This window comes from Chlamydotis macqueenii, chromosome 16 (assembly GCF_036417535.1).
Source record: "Chlamydotis macqueenii isolate bChlMac1 chromosome 16, bChlMac1.mat, whole genome shotgun sequence".
Classification (NCBI taxonomy): Eukaryota; Metazoa; Chordata; class Aves; order Otidiformes; family Otididae; genus Chlamydotis; species Chlamydotis macqueenii.
The window spans coordinates 10,759,206-10,777,966 of record NC_141571.1 but is presented as its reverse complement, the minus strand read 5'-3'; the positions used below and the strand labels follow the sequence as shown (position 1 = coordinate 10,777,966).

General features: G+C 42.3%; 1 long non-coding RNA gene across 1 annotated transcript; it reads left to right on the top strand.

Annotated features, from left to right (window-relative positions):
• Nucleotides 1–9,771: 9,771 nt before the first annotated feature.
• Nucleotides 9,772–18,054, top strand: LOC147598715 (uncharacterized). The gene is made up of 2 exons (XR_015260302.1): nucleotides 9,772–9,887; nucleotides 17,674–18,054. It is a non-coding gene; the product is annotated as an uncharacterized LOC147598715 (long non-coding RNA).
• The last annotated feature ends 707 nt before the right edge of the window (nucleotides 18,055–18,761 follow it).

Below are 18,761 nucleotides of genomic sequence, written 5' to 3'. Positions count from 1 at the left end.
TCTATGGCTCATTTTTAGTTTTCAAGGGCATTCTAGTGCTTTTTGATATACTGCTTGGCATTATAAATAAAAGTCTATCAGAGCTCAATTTTAGAAGCTTCTGACAGCTGGTTAGGGGTGGCCGATGTGAGTGAGATTGGGCAAACCCTTCTGTTGCCAGGACGTTCAGGTAGATTGGGCTTGAGATAAGTGTGTGCTGGCAGGCTGCGAAGGGCTGACCCCTCCTTCTCACCCCTCAAACGAAGCACTTCATTTTGGCTTGCTTGCTGCCATTATGCTTCAGTGTCTTGGGTCAAATTTGGAGGGGAAAATCAGTGTGCTTGATGCTGGACATGTTTATTCTTCTGTTCTGGTGCTCTCTTCAAATATTCCATGCTAGCTTGCCCGTGGTTCTCACATAGATGTTTCCTGCTGCTCCACAGTTACAGTCAACAGAGATGTACCATGGTGCTGTCAATATTCAGCCTTTTGCTTGATCGTTCCTGTTCACCCGTCTCAAAATCCTTCAGCTGCCACAAAAGCTTTGCAGAAGTTCCAGTCTCCCCCAAAATGCCATATAAGTGGATGCAACCCCCAGCTGTTAATTAACACTTGCAGGCACAGGCCAGTTTCTAAGCCAGTGGGTAGATAGTGGCTATATTTAGCCCACTTGTGTAAAAGAGTAATTGTCAAATGCCAAAAGTAGAAACAATTCTGTGGCTCATTTGTCGCGATCCCTTTGCGTATGCAGCCCTCACCGTGGTTTTACGTTGGTCTCAAAGGGTTAACACGGCCTGTGCACAGCCAGTCCCCTTTCTGCCTCTGCTAAAGGAACATTAATTATAGAGAGCCCAAGGATTCAGAGCAGCTAAAAAGGCTGAGTAGTATTTAAAACCAAGACAGTCAAATAACCGGTTGGATTTGATCTCTAATAAATTGCTGTGCTCTGATGATAAAATTCAGCAAGAGTGTGACAGTCAGATGGGGAGGTTGGCAGCAAAAGTTTTAAAAATAAATAGTCTTAAATTGCAGGAAATTACAGCAAGCAGCTCCTTGGAGTGATTTTTCTCAGTGCATTGTGTGTCTGCGAAGGCAGGCAGCCTGCTGGCAAGCTTTTGACCTTTTGTGTGCAAAATAAAATATGCAGGTGCAGCAGTGTGACTGCACGACGGGTGACGGTGACTTGGCCCCACGGGGCTGCCAGGGGTGCTTGGATCAGCCCCATCGCACTCCAGATAAACCCCGTGAGAGGCTGTGGCTGTAAACTACTGCAGAATGTGTTTCCTACAAATATTCTTGTATTCAAAACCTGTAAATCAGCCGATGGAAGACTTGATTTAAATTATCTTGCTGAAGACTGATGTGACTCTCGTGTTGCCCTGTTTGTATTTTGGTCTGGAGCAACTCTTCTCAGGGCAGCTGAGTTTAGCTCAGTTACGTTGCTGCAGCTGTGATCTAACTCCCAATTTCTTGTATGGAAGGAAATCCATACCTGCATGGTATGGACAACATCTCAGTGTAATTGTATTTGAAGAAAACCGGGACAAATTTATACCAAGACATTTTAAAGCTCCTTTTACCGCGATATCTGATCAACTCCAAATCTTTTACGTGTTTTTCATCACAAAAAACCCCTGTGAAAATGGGGAAGCATTGTTGCCCTTTTTTTTGTGTGTGGTTTTGGAGCTGATGCAGTGGAAGACTGACTTACTATCTAGGGAAGTTTTCGGGAGAAAAAGCCATGTCAAGCTGTAGGCTGACACAGAAACATTTTTTCTCATGAAATCTTCGTCAGGGCAAGCAAAATATAGGGATATTTTTGATGGGAAAAAAAAAAAGGGGTAGTTGTTATTCTGATGTTTCGTTGCTCTCCTTAAAGTTTACATGAGATTTTTTCTGCGTGGACGTTAAGTTATGTGTCATTTTTGCTTTGTAGCATCAGTGTTGTTTGGCCCATCCTAAATTGTCAGCTGTCTCTGTTGTATGTGAAGGATATCATGCTTTTTTTTTTTCCTAAGATAAGTTTTAAAGATTAAACTATACCAAATTAAACAAATGTATTGTGTAGCTTGTAATTTTACAATTCTGCCCCTTAAACATTAGTTACTTGATTCTGAATGATTTATGTCACCCAAGATGGGCCGGGCAGTGCCAGAGCTGGTAGATTCCAGGAGGCATGGAAATTTGACCAGGGAATGCAAAAGCACCGGTGAACTGTGTCAAGGTTCTGTATTAAGGTTTTGTTCTGGCTTTCTAACAAACGGAGGAATGATACCTCTTAATGTCCCCTTTTCTTTTCCACTTTTTCTTGGGAGTTCTTCATGCTGCAAACCTATCTGAGGATGTGTTGGGTCATATCCCAAGTTCCTAAAACTGCTAAGTAAATATGGATGAGAAGTAACCGATTTTAAATGTAATAAAGGTGCTATAGATAGAAAGGTGACAGTAACGCTGGGAAAGTCAATGCTGCAGTGGCTGGAGAAGCACTTGTACTCAATTTTCCGTCTGCAACGGAAAAGCACTTGTACTCAATTTTCCGTCTGTGTCTCTCTGGAGAAAAGATGTTGCTCCACTAAGACATTGTGTTTATCAGATCAATATTCATATAAACAAAACTGAAGAGTTCCACTCATTCAGTTCTCAGAGTTTAATGTTGTTGTTACTGTGCCAGTGTTTGTCAGGCATGAAAAATCACCGGTTTCTACTGTGGGAAAAAAACCCCACACTGTCCCAAACACTTCCCTGTCTTTATAGATCATAGAGGAAGACTTAAGGAACTTACACAGAGAATCAAATCAAAAGTTTTACCTACTAGTAGATCACATCTAGAACCAATTTTTAGCTTCCTTGTTCTTATGAGAATATTGTTTTAATAAATTTAAGGTTATGTTTTTGGAAGCTTAAATAACCTGCATGGAGAAATTTGTATTCTTGTCTAGGTTTTTCAGCTAAAACCAGTTCTAACTATTATCTGCTGGTGGCACCATTACACCAGAAGAATTTAATATCCAAATCTTAAACAGAAAAAATGCCACAGATTACATCTTTCAATCTGCTTGAATGGAAAAAAAAATGTATTTTATTTATTCATAGTTTGATGTCAGTCTATTTAGCTTGTTGTCTGTCCTTCTCAACAACAGATGTTATTGAAACAGGTGGTCAGAGCAGATTTTGGACTGAGCATGTCAACATGGCTCAAATAGTTAACAAGGAAAGGAAGAACAAGTGTTTGTGGAGCTGAATGTAGATATTGAGATTTTTATGTGAAATGCATGTGTTATTGCTGAACTCTGGAAAGAGCTAATGCCTTGAGATTCTGGCTCTCCTGTCTGACAGGACTCTCTTAGATCTAGCAGAGCTTCAGGCTTGACCATAGTCTACACTAGCGAGCTTCAGAGAAGATCAGGTCAGACAAAGAATTGCAACACTCTATCAAAAAAAGGTCCACATCCAAGGCAGCTGGAAAGACGGACACTAGCAGCTAGCAAGGCTTTGACTGTCTATACCGAAGTGATAAAATTGTTTGCCTTAGAGCTTCAAGAGCAGCTAACTGAAAGCACCACTCACTTCCATCCCCGAAGCTCTGAGCTGCTCAGCGTGCCCTTTGGACAGCAGCAGAGCCTGGCCCCTGTCCTCACTAACAAAGCTGCCTGTGCATAAGGCATTTTGATGCCATGGGGCATTTGTGGGTGACTTTTAAAGAAATGAGCTTAATAAGGAACCTAATGGTGATGTAATAGGGAAGGAAATTATCTGGCAGTGTCACCTAAAGTGGGTGATCCTTTATGCAATCATACCCTGTTTTTTTTCTGCATTAGAAGTATTTCTTCATTGAGTTTTATTTCTTTTTTTTTTTTTTTTTCTTTCAGGAATCTTCGCTAAATAAATAAAGAAACCATTTGGATTTTTTGGATGCTGGTGATTATTCTCTGACACTTGGCTTTTCTAATCGTAAGTGGGTAGGAACAAGGCCCTTAATCTTATACCTCCTGTCTAAATTTTGGCAAGGGCTTGTTTTGTGGTATGATCTGTTGATAAAAAGCTTCCTCATAGCTCTTCATTTGCTACAGAATGACTGAACACAGGTACATTAGCTTTTCTCTGTGGGATAACCACAACCGTTTGTTTTTGTTGGCAGCTAAAATACAGCTGATTCTCTTTTCTTCGCAAGCTTTACTTCTGCAAAAAATCTATGGGTTAAAAATAAGATCTAATTTTTGAAACATCAGTTGTGTTAGTATGTGTTGGCTTTTTTGTTTGTTTTCATATAATGAACACTGTACATTAAGTCTTTGAATTAAGTCATTAAGTCTTCTGTCCATTCTATATGTGGTAGTTGCATAGATGTATATTTAATGCCTGCACCAAACCTTTCTGCTACCTTAAGTTTAATTTTAAAGGAAGAAATTGGTTGCTGTAGTTGTCCTGTTAAAGTTAGTGTGGGTTTAAGTCGTCCTCTGTCTCGGGAGGTGCCGGCAGTGCTGATTGTAGCACGGAGTGGGTGTTGCAAGTAGTCTTTCCTTGGGTTTACCTTGCTTGTGGTGCTCCTCTCTGCAGATTTGCTGTGGCCGCTGCTGGCAGCAGGTTAGTGTGTTCAGTGGCTCCTCCTCCAGCTGATGAACCATAGCATTTGATAGTTAAATAGTTATTTTTTTATGCATTTTTTTCACAGAAATAGATTACAGAAGGTGTTTTGGATGTACATTTTGCATATATTTAGTAGTTGCTAAGTTTCCTGAATCTGAGTCTGCATTTCCTTTGTTTCTAGATTCCCTTTCCAACTTGGATAAACATTTTGAGGTGTGAAAATGTCTGGCTTTATACTTTCTATTTTATTTATTTCACTGAAATTTTCCTAATCCTTCGCGTAATTTCCTAGATTTTATTATTGATATATATCGATAGATAACTGTGTGAGCCAATTGTACACCACAGTACTCAATGCAGTTTGGCTTCTCCCATGGCTAGGAGAGGCAATCACTTCACAGAAGTATTTCTTCTTGCAAATTTCCTCTAACTTTTTAGTTTTTAGCTTAATGCTATGAAGATTGAAAACTTTTAGTACCTAAAATTTAATTTAGTTACCTAAATTAATCTTTCTCCTCCCTGGAAGACACAAACGCTTCTAATTAAATACATAACGGATTCTATTAAATCTGTTTCTTACAAGGAACTGATTACAGCAGTTCTTCCTTTACTCAAAAATAGGAGAATCACATAACGCTTGTGAATGTCAATTGTGAATGTGTGAATCTATGTGTTAGGATTAAACAAGAGAGAAAATTATGCAGTTTACACATTTTTTTATTACCCTCAATTTTAGAAGATACAAATTCATCCCTTGGTGCTCCCTCCTTCTCATAGTTAACGTTGTTTTACATCTGGGCAGAAGTAATTTGTGCAAGACATATTGCTTATAGGACAGTGCCTAAAAATATTGCAAAAGGTCATTGCACATCAGACGGAAGGCAGTGCTTGTTCCAGCCGCTTGCTCTGAGAACGACAGGTCTTTGTTAATATTAATTGTGTATATTTTAAACAGTGCATGTTTTAAAAATACACTGCACAAACATGCAGTGATGAACATTTGTAAGCCTTGGGACTGGTTAATAGAGGTCAGTTCTTCGCTGATGATTTTAGGCATAAATATTTGCTGTTCTTACTAACTTCAAGGTTTGTGAATTAGAGCCATATGCTTCCAGGAAAGTGGGGTATGTTTCCATGCTCACTGTATCCAAAAATACAAGTGAAATAAAAATAGTAACAAAGATGTATAAAGTACCAAGAAGATTCAGAGTTAATCGTTTGGACAAACATTCACCGTGATTGTGCTTATAATAGTAACTACGTATGCAGAACATGGGAAAAATCTATTGGGTGATCAAGGTGACATTATAGTGGGAGTCTGCTACAGGCCACCTGACCAGGATGACCGAGTGGACGAGGCCCTCTATAGATAGATAGGACCAGCCTCACGGTCATCATGAGGGACTTCAGCCACCCTGATACCTGTTGGAGGGACAACACAGCAGGGCATAAGCAGTCCAGGAGGTTCCTGGAATGCCTTGATGATAACTTCCTTCTCCAAGTAATAAAGGAGCGAATGAGGAGAGGTGCTATGCTGGTCCTTGTTCTTACCAACAAGGAGGGACTGGTGGGGAGCAATGAAGTTCATGGGCAGCCTTGGCTGCAGTGACCATGAAATGGTGGAGTTCAAGATCCTTAGGACAGTGAGGAGGGTGCACAGCAAGCTCACTACCCTGGACTTCAGGAGAGCAGACTTTGGCCTCTTCAGGGATCTGCTTCGTAGAGTACCGTGGGATAAAGCCATGAAGGGAAGAGGGACCCAAGAAAGCTGATGTTCAAGGATCACCTCCTCCAAGCTCAGGAGCGATACATCCCAACAAAGAAGAAGTCAGGCAAAAATGCCAGGAGGCCTGCATGGATGAACAAGGAGCTCCTGAACAAACTCAGATACAAAAAGGAAGCCTACAGAGAGTGGAAGCAAAGACAGGTAGCCTGAGAGGAATACAGAAATTATTGGAGCAGGCAGGGATCAGGTTAGGAAAGCTAAAGTCCTGATAGAATTAAGTCTGGCCAGAGACATCAAGGGCAACAAGAGCAGCTTCTTACAGGTATGTCAGAGATAAAAGGAAAATGTGGGTCCTCTCCAGAAGGAAACAGGAGACTTGGTTGCCCAGGACATGGAAAAGGCTGAGGTGCTCAATGACTTTTTTGTCTCAGTCTTCACCAGTAAGTGCTCTAGCCCCACCGCCCGAATCACAGAAGGCAAAGGCAGGGACTGGGAGAATGAAGAACCACTCGCTGTAGGAAAGAGCAGGCTTGAGACCATCTGAGGAACCTGATGGTGCACAAGTTCATGGGACATGATGAGATGCACTGCTAAGCCACTATCCATCACATTTGAGAAGTTGTGGCAGTCCAGTAAAGTTCCCACTGACTGGAAAAGGGGGTAACATAACTCCCATTTTTAAAAAGAGAAACAAGGAAGTTGCAGGGAACTACAGGCCAGTCAGTCTCACCTCTGTGCCTGGCAAGATCATGGAGCAGATCCTCCTGCAAACTATGCTAAGGCACAGGGAAAATAAAGAGGTGACTGATGACAGCCAACACGGCTTCGCTAAGGGCAAATCATGCCTGACAAATTTGGTGGCCTTCTATGATGGGCTTACAGCATTGGTGGATAAGGGAAGAGCAATTGACGCCATCTACCTGAACTTGTGCAAAGCATTCGACACGGTCCCACAGGACATCCTTGTCTCTAAATTGGAGAGACATGGATTCGATGTATCCCTGGAAACTAAATTGAACGTCGGGCTGGACAGGGCTCTGAGCAACCTGATCGAGTTGAGGATATCCCTGCTCACTGCATGGACGTTGGACTAGATGACCTTTAAAGGTCCCTTCCAACCCAAACCATTCTATGATAAAATAAAAAGACACAATTCTCTCTTTAGGTGGACATTATCTAAAAATGATGTTTTTACTAAAAAAAAATCCTGTTTCTGAGACTTCTGTATGTTTCCAGAGAAAAGGCTACAATCTTTGAAAGGCTATATCAATGTTAAACAAAATACCCTAACAGCCGCACACCATTCCCGTCAAGGCCATCTCTGGTTTGTTTTGTAATTTATCCTTAATAAGAAAATGTTGAAAAGCTCTGATTTTGGCTTTGCATCAAAGGCAGTGAAACGGTACATGTACGTCCTTGTTTCTAACGTGACAGAATGCTGCGTGGCAATTTACAACCCAAATTTCTGTTGCTGTTGAGTATGGATATTTTTTTAACTGATGCATAAATGTGTTTACAATGGTAATTATTCACCCAGATACTGAAGAAAAAAAAGAATGCTGAAAGTATGAAGTGTGGTGAAAGTGGCAGCATCGCAAGTCTTGGAAGGTGGTGCTGTGTAAGTCATTTCAGAAATTCTTTAAATGTTAAGTTTGTTAAGAGAAATTAATTCTCTTTTGGGAGAAAGATTGAGGTAGAACAGATGGGGTGTTTGCCGAGAAAATAGTTTGAAAGGAAGTAATGTGCACGTGTTGACATTTCCTGCCTTTACATCAATTTAAAAAAAAAAAAAACTTATGAAATAGCCTTGAGTGGAATAATTATTGGTGTGGTATGAGGTCAAGCATTTCCAGCAGCCTCAGAAGGGCTGTCTTGCACTGCACCTCTCTTCTGTTGTATTTGACCACCCTATTTTATCTCTCCTCAACACATGCTTTTGTTTTTGAGAAAGCAAGGTGCTACGACTTGAACAAAAATTTAGTAGCATCTTTTACTTCCCGTGTGTGCAACCTAGGGAGGTTAAATGTGAGTAGGATTTGACCTTCCCATGGCTGCCTGCTTGAGGTCGAAAGCCATTGTCCTACCTGCCCAGGGCACGGGTTTCATCTCTCTCTTCCTCTGAGCATAATTACAATCCATCAGCTCTTTCCCACTCTCCCTACCTGAGAAGCAGTTCCATGAAGCAGGTTTGGGAGGGGAGGACATTGGTAAGTTGAAGGCCAAGGAATATCTTTCTCTCTGGTCCCTCCTGGTATCCATCCATGCAAGCCTGCCGCGTGCACTGGATGTTTTCCAATTCTCTGCTCCTGAGAGATCCCCCTGGATTTTCCCTGCAAGAATCTGTTTCCTTCCTGAGCAGTCACCCCCAAGCATCTTGTAGCTCTGTGAATAATGTTCTGCTGTCTTTTTTCCAACTAACATTTGAACGTATGTTTTGTATGGAGATGCTGATGGGCAGCAACATCTGCTGCTCCAGGCCAGCTCGTACACTCTTATTTGGATTGTAATTACTTCATCATCTGCGAGCCCTGTCCTGTGTTTGCCCACTATCTGTTTCTGTCAGGTCTTCGTCTTCTGCAAACTACCCATTATGTAGTGATGATAATTAAATCTCCCCTCCACCAGGCAGGTCTGGGCCGTGCGAGAAGGGCCCTCCTTGTCCGTGCAGCTGCCGAAGATGATGCAGCTTGTAATGATGCCTTAATCACCTGCCTGCTAGACAATGCAGGGACCACCTATTTGTTTCAAATGAGCTATTTTAGCAGCTGTCAGATGCTAATGGCTTTCAGCTGCTGACAACCTGTGCCCTATGCAAACCAGGGGACATATCATGGAACTGTGCATAAATATTCATGTGGGACTAACAAAACCAAAAGTGCAAGTGTGGTTATTGGAGCGCTTAAATGAATATATTGTCGCTGGCCCTGTTGTGTTGGTTTTGGTGTGATGAATGCGGGGCGAATGGTTTGAAGTAGTGTTGTCCTTTTTACGTTTGTGAGGAAAAAAATCCACCAAAGGCAGTGGGATTGCAGGGACGCGTGACTGACAGCAGGATGTGTGCCCCTGGATGATGCAGGCAGTTCTAGACTGGCATTGCTGTCTGCTGTGGGTGATGCACTGAAACTTGTTGAGAAAAAGGAGTTGCTGTGTGTAATCATTCTGTTTGCATTTCTTTTCTGAACGTGCGTATGAAGAATTGAAAGTTTCTGACCAGATCTGTGCTAGATACTTAAGGAACACAAGAACCCAGTGACTGAAATTGGTGGTTTAGTTTTTAAATTAATTAACACTTTTCAAGAACAAGAAAGTTATCTGATTTGGTCAAGACGATAATTTCCCACCATCCTAACACCCGGAAGCCTCAAAGCTTTGACACCAAAATAGAAACATTATGAGTCTGTTTAGGCAGACTGTTTTACAAATTAATTCTGTCAATGTATCTGCACGGGATTATTTTTAAAATGTTTTGTTTGTAATGTGATTTACTTTCCTCAGCAGATTCTGGATAGCTATGCTGAGAGGGGGTGTTCAGATTAAAATACATGATGGGGATGACGAAGATGCTGTAACAACAGAGTCAATGGAAAAGGAAGAGGTACGTAAGAAGCCAGTGATATGCATTTGCTCATGTTTCTGTACCATATCAATAACTTGCAGTAACATTCAAAGTCTGTAAAGTGTTTTTAATCAATCTTCTGTAAATGTAATCTGTTTTTGGGAGACTAGTAAAGCTGTCTTTATATCCCTTACACCTTTTACCTCTGCTGCCCAGACTGAAGTTCACCATTAAAATTCACTTAAAAATTGCTGTCTGTAGGATTGCCTAAAAAGATGCAGAGGGATTAAAGGATCAATCCTGCAAACTGCTCAAACACAACCAATTTTACTTATGAGAGCATCAGTGGGAAAAATTCCCACTGTGGTTTGACTGTGGTCTGATTCTCATTTGCACTGAGTGCTCTTTACTGCTAGAAATAGGTAGGATTCTGTCTTGAGAGGCACTGATCACATAAGAAATGTTTCTTGGGTATGTGCAAACAAGAGAGACTCTAGAAAAGCATCCAGTTGATTAGCTTCCTCTAAATCGGAAAAGAATTATAAATTGTTGCTGGTACCTTAATTCACCTGCATAATTATCCATACAGCCTGTGTACGTATATTTTTGTGGCGAAGAGGTCTTGTGAAAATGAAGTTAATTCAGTGTTTCAGGTAAAGAAGGGTATTTTAGTTAGAAATTGTTGTCGTAATAGTTATACAAAAGGATTCAAATGTCCTGTAACTTGATATGAATAAAATATTAAAAGATACAAGTGCTGTTCATGAGCCATTAAAGAGTTTTCCACTGACACCGTGTTTTATTAAAACGAAAAGAAGAAGAGAAAAGACAAAAAAGCAGAGCCATGTGCTAGTCCTTTCCTTTGTTGCTTAAGGGAAATTTCAGTATAAAGTAGCAATTTCCATATCATTTGAACAGCAGTTGCAGCCCATTGATGTTTAAAGTAAAATGCACAACTACTATAATCAGCAAAACAGATGCAAATGTCTTGTCTCTCTTTAAATGGAGCTCCCTGCTTGCTGTCTCAATTAGATTTAGAGTGGAAGACTCGATCAGATAATTAAGAACAGAGGAGCTATTATTTCATCTCTTTCATAGCCATAGTTTGTTCAAAAGGAGATTGGAGCGAGCTTGGCTGGATGCAGCGGTAGCCTGAGCGAGGGTCCCTGCAGCGCTGCAGCCAGCCCTGCCCTCCCGGGCTGCAGGAGATGCAGCAGCCCGCGCCGCGCTGGAGGTGGGAAAGGGACACGTCTCCGACCCGCCGCCCTGTGCACTGACCCTTCTCCTGCCCCTGGGGACTGGAATGACCTTTTTGTTCTCTTTGTGCCTGGTGGCATCCCAGTGCAAGTCTCTGCACACTTTTGTAAATAAGCAATAACAAAAATAAATTACATTTGGCATTTCGATGCCAGAGCAGTGGCTTTGTTTGTGCAGGATACGGTGTAGCGGGTTAGATAAAATTCCACTGAACTCCCCAGCTCTGCCATCCCGGGCTTTCCATGGCTTGAACCATTCCTCAGAGAGCTTTTTAACTCTAGAAGAAACCCTCTAATGGTGTGAAGGGTTTACTTTATCCTTTGCATTTCCAAATTAAACAATGAGCAGATGTCGATGGTGCTTTTCTCTGCTTGGTGTATCTGGGCTGCTGGCGTAACAACTAGAGCCAGCCAGGGATTTCCATCAGAACGACTTCCAAGTGAAGCTGCCCTTCTTGGGAAAGGGAAGACTTCTCAGGAAAAGACTTGGAGTTCAATCAAATTTAAATTAAACTTCCGTTAGATTAATGAAATTGATGGCAGCTTGGCTGTCCACCTGGGTGAAAGGAGCTTATCGATTTCTGTAAGGTGTCTGCTGGTACAAACCCTGCTGTGTCTGTGCATGGGGAGCTGCGCTTGTCCTGGGCAGGGGAGGAAAGTGGGGGTGGTGCAGCCCCCACCTCCCCTTCAGCTCCTGCTGCCATGGTGCCAGGCAGAACAGGCTGCAAAGGAGGAGGCACGGGAGCTTCCCCATCTTTTTTTGAAGTACCTTCTGGAGAAAAACATGAAATGGATGAGGCCTCCCAAACAGGCTGCTGATGGGATGAGACACCCTGCTTTGCGTCTTCTGAAGCACTAAGCTGGAAAAAGCCTGTATGTTTGTTTTTGGTTTTTTTTTTTTGTTAATATGTTTCTGAATCAGGAGGCATCCTATGGAAAAGGATTTCCATCTTGTGGTCAGCTGTGGTAATAAAACACTCCTGGTAGGTTTTTTTTTTATAGCAAAACAAAATGATCTTAATAAGAAATAATGCAAATCTGTTCTATTTCCTTGTGAGGGTAAGTGTTGAAGGCTTCATTTATACTTGGGCATTACCTATTAGGAGGTAAAAATGTTTCAGGATTAGCCCCCTTCAGAAAATCATCTTTGTAACAAAACAGGATTTGAAAAGGTATAACATAAACTATTTGTGACAGAATATTCCATTTTGACAGATTTTACAGTATGTCAGCCTGAGGAGCCATGCACAGGAGCCCAGACTCAGAATTATTTGTTGCCTTAGCTTGAGGCAGTTACTCCTGAACTTCGGGAAAATTTCTATCCAGGGCCAAATATTGTTGCTTGGATTGTTTTCTATTCCAGGATGACTCTTAGGCTCAGTACAACGTCATCGTAACTTCATGCAGATATTTGTTCTTCAGGACAAATCTTGAAACTCATGCTTTAATCTCGAAATAGCAAAATGCTGCAGGGTTAAGTGCTGGAGTTCACTGGAAAATCTACTCACTTCAGTGGGAAAGATTTTTTAACATATTAAAAACAAAACAAATTTGGAAAGGTCATTTTACATGTTAAGAACTGTGGCTGCAGGGCAGAGCTGTGCGCGCTGGAGAAGTTTAGAGCTGCGGCATTCGGGGTCTGGTGTGGGTTGTATCTCAGGTGCCCTTTAAATGACCTCCATACAAACCTACACATACAGGTGAGGCTGTTAAAGCAGAATAATTTTATTCTTATGTTTAATTATTTTCTTATTTGTCCAGTTGTACACTGTGATGGCACCGCTGATTACACTGAAGATATTCTGACTTCAGTGAGAGCAGGACCAGCCCTGAATATTTATAAGGAGGGTTAAATAAGATCTCAGAACAAATTCTTAGAGATACATGTAAGAACTTTATAAGTTCTTTTTATTTTGAGGACTTGTAACTAAAGGAGATGTTCAGTGTGTTCCTTAGTGGGTGCCAGAAAGCTTATTTTCAGAAGTGTCTGAGTCTCAGGGAAAGTCAATGACTGCTATATTTAATCTGAAGTCTATGCAACTGCTGCTGAAGTCAAGCCATGTTCTTTTTGTAGGAATAGTTTAAAAAATTAAAAAGCATTTATGTGAAGAGTCAGGAACAATATATATGACACAGTAATATAGATTTTTAAAAAACAGTTCAACAAAACCGTCTGAGGTTTTGCTTTAAATGTTACTGTAAGTAAAGAAGAAAATAAGAAAAAAATGTGACCTGTTTGGAGTATTTGGTAAATAGTTTCCAGAAGAACTTGCTTCTAAGCTTGCACATGGGCCTTGTTCTGTTGGTAACTGCAGTCAGTGAGAGTTTTTGCCATTGTTTCTGCTGAAACAGGATACAACTTATTTTTTTTCCTTTTATGTGGAATTATAAATCTTGGACCTTAATTACTAGAACACTTAAGGAGGAAAATACTTTGTCTTTTTAATAAAAAAAGAAAGTCATCAGAATTACCGGTTAAGTTAAAAGCATTTGAAAATACTCAAGGAAAAGCTTCTTTAAATCAAACAAATCTTTCATTTTCCTTTTAGACCTTCCTGGAGAGTGCTGTGTTTATACCATTTATTTTAAGTGTGAGAACTTTATGTCAGACCAAACCATTAGCAACTCTTCAGGGAGCAAACTGCAAAGTGCCCAGCACGGCTCGGGGCCGCGGTGACGAAATACGGTTTCTACACTTCAGCGTTTCGCCACGGGAAGTGAGCGGTGGGGAGAAGTCAGGCAGAAAGAGGAGAGAGGCAGATAATTTGGCAATGAAGGGAGCAGCTGAGCTCGCGCAGGGTGGCTGTTCAGCAGCTGCTGGGGAAGGCAGGCTGGACTCTCCAGGCATCCATCCCCAGCCAACCCTTGCGACTGAGCTTCAGCAGACGATCTCTGATGTGAATCATGCAGCCAGCAGGCCAGGCAGCTGCAGTCCCTGGGGTTCCTCTCTGGTTTTGGACTGTTCTGTGAATAGCAATATGTACATGGATGGGCATTTCTTCTTTCAAAGTTCTGGGAGCTCATGCATGGTCTCTTGCCCACAGTGAAGCCAAATTGAGGGGCTTTGCTAAGCCTGCTGTGAATATGCTGGTTGAGAGATGAACAACTGAGGGTGGTAAAGCAATGGCACAGGTTGCCTGGAGAGGTGATGGATGCCTCATCCCTGGAAACATTCAAGGTCAGGTTGGATGGGCCTCTGAGCAACCTGATCTGGTTGGAGATGTCCCTGCTCCTTGCAGGGGGGTTGAACTAGGTGGCCTTTAAAGGTCCCTTCCAACCCCAATGATTCTGTGATTCTATGAACGTTTTTCCTTCAATTTACTTCCCTTCTCTGTTTTAAACTACTGAGTAATTATGTCCTTTGAAAAACTTTGCTTCATTTATCTAGTTCTTTGGACCTATAGTGCTACCCAGTGTACTGTATTTGTGTCGGTGAAGAAGTGTTTTACTTGTCTGAAATCCCATTGACAATGTCCGTGTGCTTGTATGGAGATGAGGTTTGTGCACGTGCTTGTGTTTTCATTTCAAAAAGTTTGCCCTGCGCAAGTAACTGTAATAACTGTGTAAGCTCTCCTGTATCCTGCAGTTCTGACAGCAGTGGTTGGGCACCATCCTCTCTGCTTCTGCTGTTTCCAGGCTTGGAGAGGACTATTTTGTGCAAGTTTTTCTTCCCACATCCTCAGCTGTTCAAACTATGGCAAGGAAAATAAGTATGGGTGCTTTGGAGAGAGCTGGCTGACCAAACAGCTTGTTGTTTTTTCTCCTTTTATTACCAGTTGCTAAGAAATGTCTGCAGGAAGCCGTCAAGCACACTTTTGTGACGTTACTTTCCATATTAATGGGTGCTGGGGTCACTGAAGTATGGCCTGGAGGAGAGAGGTAGCTGCTCCCAAGGTCAGGAACAGCAGGGAGGTGTCCCACGCGGGTACAAGCAGTGACTTGTGACAGGGAGCACTTGTGACATGGGGTCTCCTGGGCATGGTCTGTGCCAGGACACATCTGTAGAGAGCTGCTCTTGCCTTGGAAGGGGCTCTCCTGGCCACTCCGCTTGGCTCTGCTTGGACTTGGGAAGTCTCGTGTTTTTCAATCCCAGCACTCAGTGGAAATCGGGTGTCTTGGTAAGTGAGAGAGTTCACGGTGCCTCAGAGCAGAGGTTTCACCCACCTGAAACTTCAGTTGTTTCTATGGCCCAAATACGGTGTGGTTTTTTGTTGGTTTTATTTTTCCTGTAGTCCCTAAGCTGTGGGCAAGCGCTGTGACACCAGACTTTCAACAGCAGCATCCTGGAAATACTGGTTAATCACTGGTTTATTAGCTTATGGCCTTAGGGAAGCCTCAAATAATTAACAGCCCATTTGTTGAGCTAATGACTCTTTTTTACTAGATGTATAATTTAATATATGGTAAGTTTCATGTTTAATTATCCTCTTCAAAGCTTCTTTTGAAGGAATTTATTTTTTTCTGCACGCATGTATATAAAAGGGTTGGGAGCTGGCTGGTTTTGCTTGCATGCTACTCTGTTAAAATCAAGACAGTTTATTTAAGAAGATTTTAATTTAGATATGGATATTTCCTCCTTTGCTTATTCTTTCGATATTTTTGAGTGCTTGAGAAATAAATAATGATGAATTACCAACACGTTTAAAATGGCATCACGTTATGCCCCATTGTAGCTTGCGACATTGTTTTGGACAAGGCGTAAAACCGAAGTCCTGATCAACAGTGCCATTGTGCCAGCAATTTCCAAATGAATGCAAGTCTTGATCTCAGTGTCCTGGCCACGTTCCAGCCTGGTTCACATTTTACTCAATGGCAAGTCCCACTTCTGTTCTTGTTAACCTCAGTGGGAACAGGGACAGACCACTGTAAAGTGCTGCTAATCCCACGTGCCATTTGCATGCAGCACTTGTAAAGCATTTTGGGATCAGTTGGGATGAAAGAGGCTACGCGTGTAAGATGTTTGTCATTGGCATCCCAAATCCGGTACTAGATCAATGAAAGGTTGTGACTTTGTCAATCGGGATATTTTTTTTGAGCTAGGCAGCTGATTGCAAAGGATAATTAAAATTAATTTGATTTTCTTTCTGTGAGCTCTAGTGTCCCCTTCATGGAGATTAAAAATTTCCCGGTACTGTTTTAAGCTCCACAGAGCAAGCAAAAGATAATCTCCTGCTTGGATATACTCGCACTATTGCGATCCACTAATAGGATCGCCATACAATTTTGACTTAACAGGCGCTGAGAGAGGATAATCCTGTTTATTCGGTCATCCAAAACACTGATGATCTGAGATAATCAGTGGGCTGAGAGCAGGGGAGGAGGAGGGATGTGTGAGGCTCTCTTTGCCTGGATGGTTCATCTGGTCAGATGCTTGGTGCTGGGGAATGGCTTGATCTCGTTTTTGCAGCCCTTGCAGAGCATGGGAGAGTACCAAAAACCTCCTCACAACACAAGGAGAAGCCAACCTGATAAAATAATAGTGTTTGGCAGAGTCTGATCCAGATGTTGTGCTCAACAATTTTAAATCCTTCTTTTTGACTGATTTAATACAGGAAGACTCAGGTAAGTGTCCAAGAGGCCACATCAGGTACTTGGTACAAAATGCTTTGGCTACCAGGTGGCAATGATTGTGGTAAGGGGATCATCTCCCCATATTCACTCACAATTGGAAAGTTAAATAAAGTTGGTGTCTTGCACTTGGATCTAAAATTGCTAAAAGTGCAACTAATGCTGTTTTTGCTAGACATGAGACACTGCTTTTTCATAGGACATTGGGTATTTGTACGTGCCTATTACATCTCTGAATGTAGGAGCACCTTCTGCAAGTATCTTTCCAAAAAAAAAAAATCTGTAAGACACTTCCCCCAGTGATCTAGAGATACACCTTGAAATGGGGGTTTACGGAATCTTTTGAGACGGCAGGTTAGTGAGCTTTCAAATAATTTTTTTTTGCTTTCTGTTCTTGTGATTATTAGAGCTTTCACACTTCATATTATATCCTAATCATTTGCCCATTAACTTATTGGCTCGGGTTTCTGTGAAAGACCCTGTCTTTGCTTCTATTTTATCTCAGTAAATGTGCATATTTAGCCATCAATACTTTCCCATTGTAGATATTTTTGCATTTGTAACATTAACTTTTACAACTGCCATGAGCCGTGGATTGACTTCAAATAGTGATGTTGACTTGTAAGCCTTATTTTATGATCTCTGAGCTGTCATGGTCCAGATGATGGTTTTATAGCTTGGGAAGCCAGTAGCAATGGCTGAGCCATTGCTCACCAGTCTGTATAACTAACGCGCTGTAGCTAGGTGCAATCCTCACCATGGGGACACTTGCAAATATTCAACACGCTTAAAATGATTCATGGGACCCAGTATAATGCTTACTTTAATTAATATTTTACAAGATACTAGCTGTATTTAACTTTCCAAATGTGAGTGGATATGGGGACACGATCCAAAGGACGGAATGTTGCTATGTAAAATTTACAGGCACTCATGTTTGTGTGTGCTTATTTTTAAAATAAAATTTTAAAAATATTTTTTTCTTCTCTCTCTCCTGGCAGGTGTTCAAGGTTCTGCAAGTGGCTCCTGTGGCGCTTTTGTGTGTGTATTGAATGATGAGCTCTGAAAAGTGGTGTTCTTGCTCTCCTGCCTTCCTCCCTCCCTTTGCTCTCAAATGCAGTCAGTCTTGCAGGGCTGTGTTCTGCCTGAACGTGCTTTGGGACACCTTGTGTAGAGAGCACCATGCTGTGGCACAGCCCCGGTGGGAGATGCACAGCATTGCTCTCTATCTGCTGTAGGCAAGCGCTGACGTACCCCAACCATCAGGCCTTTCAGACTCAAGATTTAGCCGTTTCCCCCTGAATAAATGGTGTGTTTGGGGCAAGTAACACCAGATTCTTTCCTAGAGTTGGCAGGAAATAAAAGAGTGTGGTGGTTGCAGACCTTTGGGGCTCTGTGGATCTCTTCTGAGGAAGCAGCAAGGGTTAACCAAGACTAACAAGCCTTCTGGCGCTGGCTGTAAGTGGGTTTGTAAATACGTGAAAAGTCTTGGTGGGATTGCAAACTGGAAGTGACTGATGCTGTTCAGCTGGTGCTGGTACTTCTGAGAGCAGCCCTCAGGGAGCAGTGCAGCGGCACAGCCTGAGCTCGGGGGGGTCAGTCACTGCGGGGACAGAGCCAGTGTTCCCTCTGCTCAGCCTCTGCCAGTTGTGCACCCTGCCTGGCTGCGGCCCAGCCCCAGGCAGACTCTGGGCAGCCTCCCGTGCTGGAGAGGACATTGTGGAGGTGTCTCTGATCGTCCTTCCACCCAGCAAGGCCACGTGGCCGGCATGGAGTGAGGACCGAATGCTCAGTGATGCCCATTCATCGGCTGAGCAATGCCAAGTTTCTCTCCACCGTGCCCACCAAAAGCTGCTGTTGACACAGAAAGCTGCTTTTGTGGCACCAGAATCAGCCTCTGGCTGGAGAGGAGCCGGCTGAAGCTGATGCTGGGTAGCTGACACTGGAGATGTTGATCTGTGAACACTATGCTCCAGTGCTTTCTTCTTCCCAAATATGATGGGAAATCCAGACAGCCATGGCAGCTAAGTGGTCCTGTAGGGAATTAGCCACAAGACTGCACTTTGGAAGTGGACTGCTGTGGTGAGTT